This window comes from Hirundo rustica, chromosome 7, assembly GCF_015227805.2.
Source record: "Hirundo rustica isolate bHirRus1 chromosome 7, bHirRus1.pri.v3, whole genome shotgun sequence".
Taxonomy (NCBI): domain Eukaryota; kingdom Metazoa; phylum Chordata; class Aves; order Passeriformes; family Hirundinidae; genus Hirundo; species Hirundo rustica.
In genome coordinates, this window is record NC_053456.1 from 26,449,948 (window position 1) to 26,462,428 (window position 12,481).

General features: G+C 38.9%; 1 protein-coding gene across 1 annotated transcript in view; it reads right to left on the reverse strand.

The window, feature by feature from the left end:
- BMPR2 (bone morphogenetic protein receptor type 2) overlaps nucleotides 1-12,481 on the reverse strand; it is a 105,932-nt gene that overhangs the window by 54,016 nt on the left and 39,435 nt on the right. The gene's annotated exons all lie outside the window — the stretch shown is intronic.

Sequence of the window (12,481 nt, forward strand, 5' to 3'; positions counted from 1 at the left end):
GCCAAAGAAAGGAAAAATAACTTTTGTCAGTGATTCTATGCATAAAATATTAACTTCAATGAAAAAACAATTAAGGTCTTCTGAAAAGATACATTCAAAAAAAGCTAGATGTGTAACTACAAGGCACTTAGATACTATTCAGAAGTACAGCTCAGCAGACATCCAATCACAGTAAGAATTTGTACTACACATTTCAACAACTAGATTTCATCCAGTTCTTTAACTCCCATGAAAGCATTGGCAGCAAAAAAGATGCAAGATGAAGTAGATTGGTCTTCTGGGAAAAACAGATTTTGAACTTAAAGTAAAATTCTGACATATGTAATTGTAAATTATTAAAGGTACTGTATAAAATATCTCCTCACAGATGGTTTATTTCTTTGATCATTCTTCAGCACTGGCCCCAAAGAAGCCATGTTTCAGCAAGGCAGACAGTGCAAAAACACTGCTCCACTCTGTCACCAGCATGGGCGATTAACTAAGAAAAACCAAGAGACTTGGACACATGTGTCTCACTTTTAAGGCTGTTACTACTCATTAGGAGTCAAAACTGGTAATTCTTTTATACTGAGACAACCATAAATTGCTGCACTATTCAGGCCAGCATTCTGTCAGTGCTTCCCAGTTTATTCTGTGGCGGCAGCAACTAAAACTTAGCTGATTTTTCTACTGGTCTGGTAGAGCGTGTGTGATCAGTTGAGCAGTGTGTCAGCTCAGTGGGGGTAAAACTCTCAGCTGAGGAGACAGGAACTTCTTAAACCAGTGTAATTCAATCACTTGCAGCTCCACACACTCCAAGAACCTGGCTGGCAGTCCATGCTGCTCACCCAACTCCCTGAATTCTGGTCAGTGCACTATTAACACTTTACATCTGGTACTACAGTTCTGCAGTGATTTATTACGAAGCAGTGACTTACTTGATATTCAGAAAAATTTCACACCCATTTTTTTTAAAATCTCTCTGAGCAGAGTTAGTCAAGTTACTGAGTACAAAAAGGTCACACACATGAACAGCCAGCACATGCTGCCTCCAGCAGAACTTGCCAGTTGCACGCTGCAGTTTTATTCTCAGAACAGCTGAGTATGCCAGGCGTGAAGCATCTGTCCTGCATTCTCTGCTCCGTGACATGGGACTGGCCAAGAAACAACGCATGAAAGGACAGGACCCCGCTGCCGCAAGGGAACTGGATCTCACGGACGTTTTGAAAATTCAAAGAAGAAAAAGCTGTCACAGAATTACAATTTTCAAGACACAATGGGGCAGAAGTACACAGCCTTGTGAAACAGGACATGTCTGCTCTGAGGGACGGTTAGGAAGGTTTTAAAACCTGTTGCATATGATAGCTGAGTGGGGCTAAGGCCATCCAAGTTCTGGCTGCTTACAAAATGCTCAAATTGCGGCAAGATAAGCCCTTTCATAACTTGTCTTTGTGAAAAAAATAATTTAAAAGAACAGAATTTACGAAACAGCCACAAAAATCTGTTTTCCCTATCTAAAAAGAAAAGTAATTCCAGGAAAAGTCCAGTTCAAGAATACCTCAATATGTTAAAAAAAAAATTAAATAAAACCTTTGAACCCATGAACTAATAGAAGAAAAAAGACCAAAACAAACCAAAACCTTTTCAGTTTGCCTTGGACTCAGAAAAAAAATAATGACATGTATCATGCCTGTGCTCCACTGACTGGGACAGCTTTAATTGCTTACTTTTCAGGTCTCATTCATTGTATAAAACTAGGATCAAGGTTGAGAGCTAAGAATATGAGAAGATACCCAAAAAAAGAGAAGTTATTAAGAGTCATTCTAGATGCTGTCTAACCATACATGTACTATAGAAAATAAAAGTAACTATCAATGGCTTTTCCGATTTAAAAAGACTGCACTGCCCTAGAAGAATACCTGCAGAAGGGAGGATGGGGCAAGCATGACAAAATACAACACAGAGCTAGCTGAGTGTCTACCAATTTTCTTGCAAAGTAATAAAAATCCTTGTTTTAATACAAGTTAAAAGTTAACTTGACACAATTTAATGTCAGATGATCGCAGTGGGAAACTTTTCCAACAAAAAATAAAGGTTACTCATCCAACAACTAGAGTTTTCATGCTGATCACTGCACATTCCTACTTCAATTGTAACTTGGAGAAGCAGAGCCCCTGTGGGAGCGGTACCCACTGCAATACTCTGCTGACCCCTGCCCCTTCCCTGATGGCACAGAACATCTGGACAACAGGGGACATGGAACAACAGCTACTTTATTTTTCTCTATTGCCTCTGTATGTTCATTGTTGAAGCTGAAGTGCTGAAAAAAATTGAGTAGGGCATTCAGATGTACAGAAACCATCTTGCAGAACAACAGAATAGATGAGCTGCTTCAGTTACTGCTCATGATTTCAGTATATTCTTGCTCTGGGATTTCTTTCTTCCTGCCAGTGGAAACTGGTCAGATTCAAAAACTTTTAGCACCAGAAAACTTCTAGGTCAGGTCTTGAAAGCAGCCTCTAGCCTAGGTGAGCATGCTTGTATACCTTAAACCTTGCCCAAAAGAAGTACTACAAAATACTACTACAAAAATCACACAGACGTGCTGGAGTCCCTCTTTATAAGTTGACCTATTTCAACAGAAATCTCACCCTTCAAGGTAAAATACCATTGCTCATTTGGATTTCCACATGTTCCACATGGATGACGTTTGTCAGTTTTCAGTCATCATGGGAACCAGGTATGCAGGGTGCATTCAGAGCTGAAGCACATCTCCCTGTCCCTTGGCAACTGTGCACCTGCAATGTTCGAGGGCAGCCACTAACGCTCTCTGCAGCAGCTTAGCTGGAAACAATTCCAAAGCTGCTTCTCCATGACTGGAGATACTTGAAAACCATCTAGATATGGTCCTAGGCAGTTCTAGGTGACCCTGCCTCAGCAAGGAGTTGGACAAGAAGACCTTCAGAGGTCCCTCTCAACCTCAACCATTCTGCAATTCTTGCATGTCTCCAAGTACTCAACGTGAAGCAAACAAGACACAAAATTTTTTTCTCAGCTGGGATCCTTGCTCTTTTTTGTCACCAAAGCAGGCGGGTGAGATGGTAGGGTAAGACTGGAACTACTGGATTCTCTTGTTTATCTTCAGATCAAATAGACCCAAACAGACCCAAGCAAATAATGATCTTAATGTCAAGATCTTCATTAAACAACAAGAGCAATTAAAATAACTTATCCTTTGAAGACTGAGGCTCCTGAACTGCTCTGTTTGATACATCCAGTTCCCTTGCTACCTGTCAGAAACACCAAGGGCAAAGTCCCTGCAGACATGTGCTTCCCAGATACTAGGGAGCCATGAGCAGTTCACAGTACAGTGCTCTTTCCCTTACAGATTTCACAGACCCAAGATGCACCAGCAGTGTATCCTCAAATCAGCAAAACGCAGAAGCCATTTACAGATCAAGCTATGCAGCGTATCTGCCCAGACGTGAAACGTCCCAGCATATAAACACAACCAAGACCCAGCACCAAAGTAAGAGGCAGCATAGGTTTGACAGGACACACAGGACATGGCTGAAGTCGTCCTTTAAAACCCTGAATTTACCTTTGTAAGGAAAATTTCATAGTAACTCTGTTTGTTCATCACACAGAAGTCATTGGACATTCAGATCTTTTCTAATTAACCCATTAATGAAATTTCATGAGAGATTTTGAAATAAATAAATGGCAACTGAATGCCTACATGTCATACACCACTGAAAAAGTTGTTACTGGAGAAACTGTAGAAGCAACAGATAGGATGACACTGAAGAGGACAAAAAGTAAAACGTAACAAATTATGAAGTATTTATAATGAAACGTCAATTTTCATTCTTCATGTATTTGCATACCAGACGAACTATGTCAAAATAATTCAAGAGAAACAGTAAAGTGAATTCAGGCTTCTGTTCTCTCATCCTGCAGAGATTTCTAACAAAGACAAGAGGGGAAGGCGCCATTCCCAAAAGTTCTACCAAGGGAAAAACCAACAATAGCACGGCAAGTTCTTCAATTCCCTATCATAAACCAGAGAAAAAAAACCAACCTCAAAATGAGTTTTGCCGCTCTCCAGCCCATTTTACACCTCTATGTATACAAAAATACATTTTTATATACAGTTTCAGAAACAAACATGAGTGGCATTCAAATTGAATATGGGTGCTCCAAGCAGTCATCTAAGAAATAGTAAATGTTCTCAGCTTTCCTGCTTGGCTGCCACTGCCAGTGAGTCTGATCACCACACGCACTTCTAAGAGACTTCACTTATATCAGGCTGAGAAAACTTGTTGTCATATTCCAAGAGGAGAATGGGTAAACAGACTATAAGAAATTACTAAATTACTGGAATCACAAAGGAACTGGGAATTGTCCATCATTTCCCAAGTCCATCCTGCGGCTCACACATACTGTCACAGTGGTCTGGGGGCATAGAGTTCATCCCATACCTCTACACAGCCCCGAGAAAGAGGACCAGGGCTTCACGAATTTCCTTTTGGCATACAGCTCAGGTTTTTATGTGATTTACCATCCTAGAATTAGTCAGTTCTACTGTCAACAAAAAAAAATCTGAATGTTATCAAAGAATAAAATGCTATATAGATTTTTTCAGTATGTAATTTCCAGCTGCTCAGAAACAGAGAACTGATTCACACCGATAAGTGAATTCTGTTTATTCACCACAAAAACACCCTGAGATGCTTACTATTTGAGTAGTTGCCTTTTTTCCCCGCACTAAAGATATTTCTGAACAGCAAAGATCAGAAGAAGATTACAAATGCATCTACTACGTCAGAAATGGTGTATGCAACTAACACACAATTCATGCATACTAGGATGAGTTTAAACAAATGAGTATGTCACTACTGTTTTTAATATAGTAATTCTTTAGTGATCACTGCATGTTCTAGGAAAACAACTACTGAAAACAATGAAAGAGAAATACCAAAAGTTACAGGAATCCAACTGCAAATCCTTAGAACATGAGTCATGTTTTCACTAATAGCATCGGAAGTCACTTCCATTAGTACTTAACTGATGCTTCCTGACCTTGCATCTATTCAATGCAGCACACAGAATTCACATCAAGTGCAAAGCAAGGGGGAAAGGAACCAAAAAAAAAAAAGATTCAAATGTTACTTGAATGCTACTCCATGGTCTAATCATTGGGAATAAAGATAAATAAATAAAACACTGCCACTCTATGATTAATGCCAGGCAAAACATTTTGTGACTCAACAGCCACAAGTAAAAGAACGTGAGAAAAGGCTGAAGACAAACCTGCATGTAATCTACAAGAACAGACCTGCTGGCATCACAGACCACACGCAGGGGTACCATGTAGGTAATTACATCAACTGCCTTTAAGTCCGTATAGGTGACAACTTAAAAAAAGGCAAAAAAAGAAAAAAGGTTTCTGAGCATTTGTTTGCCTGTAATGGGATTTCTTTAAATACAGGCCACCACACATTCAACTGGGAATCTCAGTAGGCTGAAACAGATTTGTTTTCAAAGATTGACGTTTTTTCTGTAACTTGCTCTTTCAATTAGTGAGATTTTCATCAGAACAGCCATAGACACAAAACCTGTTTTATTTTGGCCCTGTCAGCTTTCCTTGGAGCTCTTTTATTTACACAATAGGGGGAAACAGCATTGCCCTTGAGACAGGGTTATGAGATAGTCTGCATTATGAAGACACGTGCTATTGTAAGGACAGCATATATCAGGAAGATCCTCTATCTTTTCAAATACTGATAGCTGAATTCTGGTGTGACGTACAGAGAAACAGAATCTTGAAGAAATCATCAGTTAGCAAAAACTCTGATGCTGCTTTTTTTATCTTTTTCTCCTCAGAGACCTTAATTACAGAAATTTCTAAATGTGTATCCACTTATATTAAAACATATCATAAGCAGATGTCTTTTGAGGGAAGTCATGCTTCTTCAGACACATCACTCTCAATACCAGCTTAGAGTGGGAGGAAAAAAAAGCTCAGCTACTGGTAATCTTCCACATTATTTATACTTTCAGTATTCTGTTTTGTAGCGTGTTTGACCAACTGAACAGCAAAGCTCTGCACTGACTGGTCAGACAAACAAATAAATTGTCTGCCTAAGGATTAGGCACGAGGACTTGAAGATCTAAAACAAGCTGAAATGGCCTGGAGACTTTCTGAGCAGGAGGTCAGGAGCAGCACAGTGCAACACAAAGCCAGGGAATGCTTGGTCAGACACGCCGCACAGTCTATTGCTTTACAGCAAACTTCCATATCAGAAGTCCTTCAGATGGGCTCCAAAACACAACCACTGGACTAATATTTTAAAGACGTGAAGATGAAACAATGGAAATTTGCACAAGAGAATACAGCAGAACTTCAAGGAAGGAGGCAGGAAAGTAAAGAAAAATGCTTCATAAATTTACATCTGTGTTAAATTTACATATTTTCCCGTCCTCATAAGAAAAAGAGGGTAAATAAAAACCATCATAATCCTTAACTATTTTACAGGACATAAGAGGTACCTCAGGATATACTGTAAAATATATTTTAACAAAAAATCCTTCACAGTTTATATTTGGTGTTAAAATCTAGAGTAATCTTTTTACAGTACTACATGTCCTTAGCCTTCATTGATGAAAATTATTTTGGTTTTCTCTGCTTTTGCTGACTAACATCACAGTTTCAAATGCTGGCAATTTCACAGAGCCAGGCTTTGATTGAGAACTAGTGCCAAAACTAAAATGAATGCTAGCACTGGTACCCATTTCAAAGTGATTGACTGCACATGCAGATGACAACTTATATTCACTACAAGGTCCTTTGCCCTCAAAACAGACTAGAAAATTCAAGTGGTTTTTGTTTTTTTTTTTCTCTACATGGATATACATGGTCCTTCCTTCTCAATCTAGCCTTCAAGCAAGCAGGCAAATTTGAAATCTGTTTTCTTTCCTTGCTCACTTTCCAACACAGCGTTGTGAGCTGATCAATGGAGCCTTTTCCTGTTGAGTTTTCTTTAGCAGCCCTTGAGTATCTTGGTGTTTCAGCTTCATTCTGAAGAACCAGTGGTCTGCTAGCACTAAATAAGTGCAACACAGCCAGCTCATGTGGCAGCTGCATTGAGCCATGCTGTGCAAAAGGTTCACATTTTGCTTTCCACTCAGGCACCGCTGTCCCAGACCGATTTGGTACACAGTCCATGGCTTCCTCTGGGACCAGCTGACCCTCCTGCCACAACCTCACTGGCTCCTGGCTACCAACATGTGCCCCCTTGCAGCCTTACATTAGTATTATATACACCTCTGACCAGCTGTATCCAGCATACCAGGAATTTCACTCATTGCAATGAATGGAAATAGCCATGTATGGAGAGGCCAAAAAGCAAATTGTCAACTCAAATTCCGTACTGAAGGCCTTGTTCTCCTTTTACCCAAATTTACTCTCAAAGGAAGTGTTGCCTTAGAAGAACCCAGCTTATGCAAGAGAAGCCACGCAGCAAAGAACCAGGATGGCAGAGATTTATTGCTAGCAGCTGACAAATTATGTAGTTCCCAAACACTGCCAGATTTTATGAAAAAATACCTGAGTTTATTGCCAATAAACCGTGTCACTGCCTCATTTCTACAACTTTCTAAATGTTTCTGAGGACCACCACACCACTTTGCTGTGCAAACTTCATGTGAACCAGACATTACTACAGCAAAATTTTATCCATCTAGTAAGAGCACAAGACATGGTGGCAAGAAAGCCAGCAACACCTGTGTTTTGGGTCAGAATTCAAGTATGTCAAGTGAATTTGAACAGTTCATACTGTTTTACATCAAGAGGCTGAGCATTTTTCAGCTGATATGGAGGAGATTTGACCTGAATCTGTAATGAGGATACTGACTCAGCCAGGGTCAGAGAAGGACAAACAGCAGAATTAAACCCAAGTGTCCTGAAGTCTCAACTACAGCCATAGCAAGTTGACCTTTGCCTTGGGCCACTATTCAGAGCTTCCCCCACTTTAAAACATCTCCTCCACAATGCAAACATCTAAACAAGAAAAACTATCTACCTCTCACAGTGATTCAGCGCTGTCCTTAACATTGTTGTATAGCTGTGTTCAGCCGGTACACACTTAGGACATTTGTTTTCATTGTAAAAGTCTGTCTAGTTCAGCAGGTTTCTTTCTTCCATCTTCTTCCCCCTCAGCTAAACTCCCATTGATTTTCAAAACAAAAGGCACATACCAAAAAGGCAGTGGGAAAAGGTTATCCATCTGACCAATATGGAGTTCCTAAATATATCACCTGCTAGCTGTGAAAAAACCCCTCCGGTATGTTAAAAAAAACCTCTAAGAGTATCTTAGCTCAGTGATTACACAGGACTGACGACATTTTATCACACAACTTGGCACTTAAGAAACAATTAAAGGCTCTATAGCAAGAGACTGCAGCAGGTTTCTTGGTGGTGTAAAAACAGTAAAATGTCATGGCATTTTAGCATTCATTAAGCTTTAAAATACTCATCTTTGTCATGAGACTTAACTTAGAGCAATTTCCAAAAACTTTTCATTGCATATTAAAGTAAAATCCAGTCAGTGCATTATATATGGAAACACGAGGATCCAAGCACATTCAAAAAGTCTTTTGAAAAAGATGTTAAGCTCAAATACTCAAAAGTAGAAGCAAAGTAGCATAAAGCATGATTATACCATTAAATACCATAAAAGTGTCAAATCACAGAATATGTTTAACAGTCACTTAAGGGAGAATCTAATCTACTAATCTAAACACATTAGTGGAGGACAAAGCATAAAAAAACTACCCTCAACTCCAAATGCCTGTCTTATTTAAAAAAAATCTTAGAGCTTCCATGAAATTATTAAAGTTGAAAATGATGATTTTCTATGAGGATTCACATGGCAAAAAGCACCCTTGTGGCTTCAAATCACACTGACTGGTTGGCACTGTCTTCCTGTCTCAAGATGAAACAATTCTTGCTTATTTTACTCCATGAGCAAACAGGAATTCCAGTCTTTACACATAGCTGAATTACCTCAGAGAGAATCTATTCACAGACTCACGACATAGAGCAAAGAAAATTTCAACTAGAACTATTTTGCAAGTCAGCTTTAAGTATGCCTTCCACTTTATTTAAGAATTAGTCCAACATCCACTAAAGGTCATTTAAACCCAGATTTCTAGAAAAGCACAGGGAAGGGAGTAGCCACTGGCCTTCACTGACTCAGTAGGATTTTAGACATGCAACTTCCCAAGGTCTCTTGGAAAAATCCCAGTCTACACTTAGTCTGAAAGAGTGACTAAATTACAAGATTTAAACAATACTAGCATTTTTCCAGATTTTTTTTTAATATATTTTTCACTTCCTAAATGACTCTGTCTCCATTCAAAGAAAAAATAAGTAGGTTCATGTTACTGTTTAGCAATTATGTCAGAACAGAAATCAGCACAGCCTTAGTCACACATAATCTTTTCCAGTGGCCAGTGTCTATTCATGGAACTGAAAAAGCCTGAATTCTTTATCTTTGCCCTAGACTGGAGTTCAGGGATTTTTTTTTCTGGGTATGAGCGTCTGGCTTTTGTTTATCTGGGCTGTCAAAGTAAAGTATCTGTATGGAGTAACACAGGAAACTCTGCAGCAAAAGCAACAGTAAAGCAAACTAATGATGTGGTATTTATCCCCCAAACTCAGATACAACAGACTTCCCACAGCAAAATTGCTTATTTCAGACTATGCTTTACATTCCCTCTGAAAATGATCTGCTACTTGGTAATCGCCTAACACATGTAATGTACTCATTTTTCTACCTACCAGGGATGCCATTTCTACTGCAGATATTATTGAAACACTTTCTGGAGAACTTTTCAGTGCCTTAAATCTGTGAAAAGATAGAACCCACACACAGACTGTCTCTTACAGAACATTGCAACAATTTTTCCTATAAACATTTTCAGGACGATTACACTCCTGTGAATATGCTGAAACATTCGAAAACGAGCAAACACTCTTCAACCTGAAGCTACAAAGAAATTAAGCTCCAGAATCATTAATAATATTTTGCCCTCAGACAGAAGCATAATCTATTTGGCTTTGAAATCTTAAACCGAGAAGAAAATGACAACAGCAGCAAAAGGCAGAAACTAGCTTCTACCCTGACATGCTTCACGAGGGTCCGAAGCTTCTCACCTTTCCAGAATTCCTCAGAGAACATATGTTTAAGTTCAAAAACATCTCAAGTCTTTTTCAAGACATTTATTAGTATTTATTAGAATGGCCCACAGACCGTTGTTATCTTGAGTCAAGAGCAGAGTCAACATGACAGCTCCCCTTAACGCAGGCGGCGCAAGGTGAAAGCCAGCTCGTGCAGAGGACAGACCGTCAAGGACCTGGAAGAGATTGTGGGCTGCTACAGGGACTTACTTCAAACACTCCTACTTTGTGTTCCTTAACTGAGAGCAGGAATGGAAAGAATTGTCAGCTAAAGGTATTTATGGTGTTTGTTGAACTGGTCAAAATCAGAAAATATTGACTTTTGCTTCTGTTAGACTTCAAGGTTATCAGCCCATTGAACAGAGGTCACCGTTCACATATTTCTCGATGTTACAGTGCTTAAATTGTTAGAAATTTATGGATACAGCACTGAACTATATAAAACCAACTCATAAATTTTCTTTATGCATTTATTTTTTTCCATTTAAATCACTGTTGTACCAAAACCAACTTCACCGGCTAAGAAGGCGATATAGGCAAACTTTCACAGACTTTGTATAGTCAGAAAAAAAATCAGCATCTTGTCAAGACAAGCTCTTCATTAACTTCTGATTTCTAAACTTATGCAGTTAAAAAGGGCGTGGTTGGTACATGCAAACAAGCCCAGGTTACCGAACACACTCTTTCCAAGGACTGGCTTTCACGTACTGAAATACAGTACGTCACACCATGGAAACAAACTTCTGGGGACAAGGAAACAAAAAAAATTTTAACAGAAGAAGATTGTTTTTAATTATCTTTGTTGATGCTAATGACAGGAAACATGGAAAAGGGCGCTCCCAAAATAGACACTCAAGGAAAAGACTGTGATCAACTTGCTTAACACTTTGCATTGCACACCTGAGGATGATGGCTAGAGCTATGCTCAAAACACCATCTGAACTCCTCACCCTACACATATACCTCAGGTAGCACAGGTTAAAACATCTCACAAGACACAACAGAAGTGTAAGCAGAAAACACCAGGTTCTTCAGGTCCCAAGGCAGCCTGATCCACCGACAAGCTGCTGCAGGGGTGAGCACAGAGCCAGACTGTGCGGGGGCTCCCCCACACACACTGCAGCTCTCTACCACAGACACACACAACAGCAGCATTTCAGTCCAGGAGAGCCTGAACTTTTTCTGATTCAGATCTACTTAAAGGGCAGGAAATAAGCACAAACAGCATCTTGGCATTTGGGACTAGTAAGAAAGGAAAAACACCAAATCTCATTATGACAACCAAAAAAACCGCAAGAGCACAGAGGCTTTATAATGGCAGAATTTACCAGTAAAGAGGTGGTTTCCTCTCTTTTCACTTTTTTTTTTCTAAGACTTTAGTCTTTCAACACCACAAAGTGTTATATACGTTTATTACAGGGACATTGAACAAATATTACTTAGTTGATTTGGTGTCTTTTGAAACAAAACTGTGATCAAATACTTTGTTAGCCCCTACTGAGAACATTTTCACTTCTGACTGGGGACATAGTTTAGTGGTGAACACAGAGGTGTTGAGTTAACGTTTAGACCTGTTAAGCTTAGAGGCCTTTTCCAACCTTAACGATCCTATGATTCTATGTACTGATATATTTTTCTCTTTATTTTGAACTAGAAACACTAGAAAGCAATATAACTTGCAACAAACATGTAAATAGTATCTTTAAATAAATTCAGATCAGGTTTATTAACTCATACATGCATTTCTTTCCTAGGAAACTGGCTCTAATTTATGAAAATTAAAGTGTAGCATAAAAAATACTCAGGTTTGCACACGCATTATTTATGTGTTTTTTATAAAAAATACATGGTTGTACAGAATACTGCGTATTTTTAGTAATCCCTAATTACGTACCTACAAAGTAAGTTTTCTATTCTTTTTAGGGGATTTGTATAAAGGAAAACTTACTTGCAATCTCTCTGTAAATAAGAGATCCTGATCTGAACCTGAATTACTTGACAGGGTGATAAGCCAGATAAGGACAATTTCTGGTGATTAAAATACAAATCCTTCCAGTATTAAATGAACTCAAGTCCATACTTTGCTAAGCAGTTTTTGGACAGACATGTCTTTTATTTTTTCCCTTTAAACATAAACATAGGTATCAAAAAAGGGAAAAACCCAGAAAATACATAACTCATAACCTGATTATGTGTTTTAGAGTCTTAAGGCAAGATATAATTTATTCTACAATATTCACTAAACACATTTACAGGATC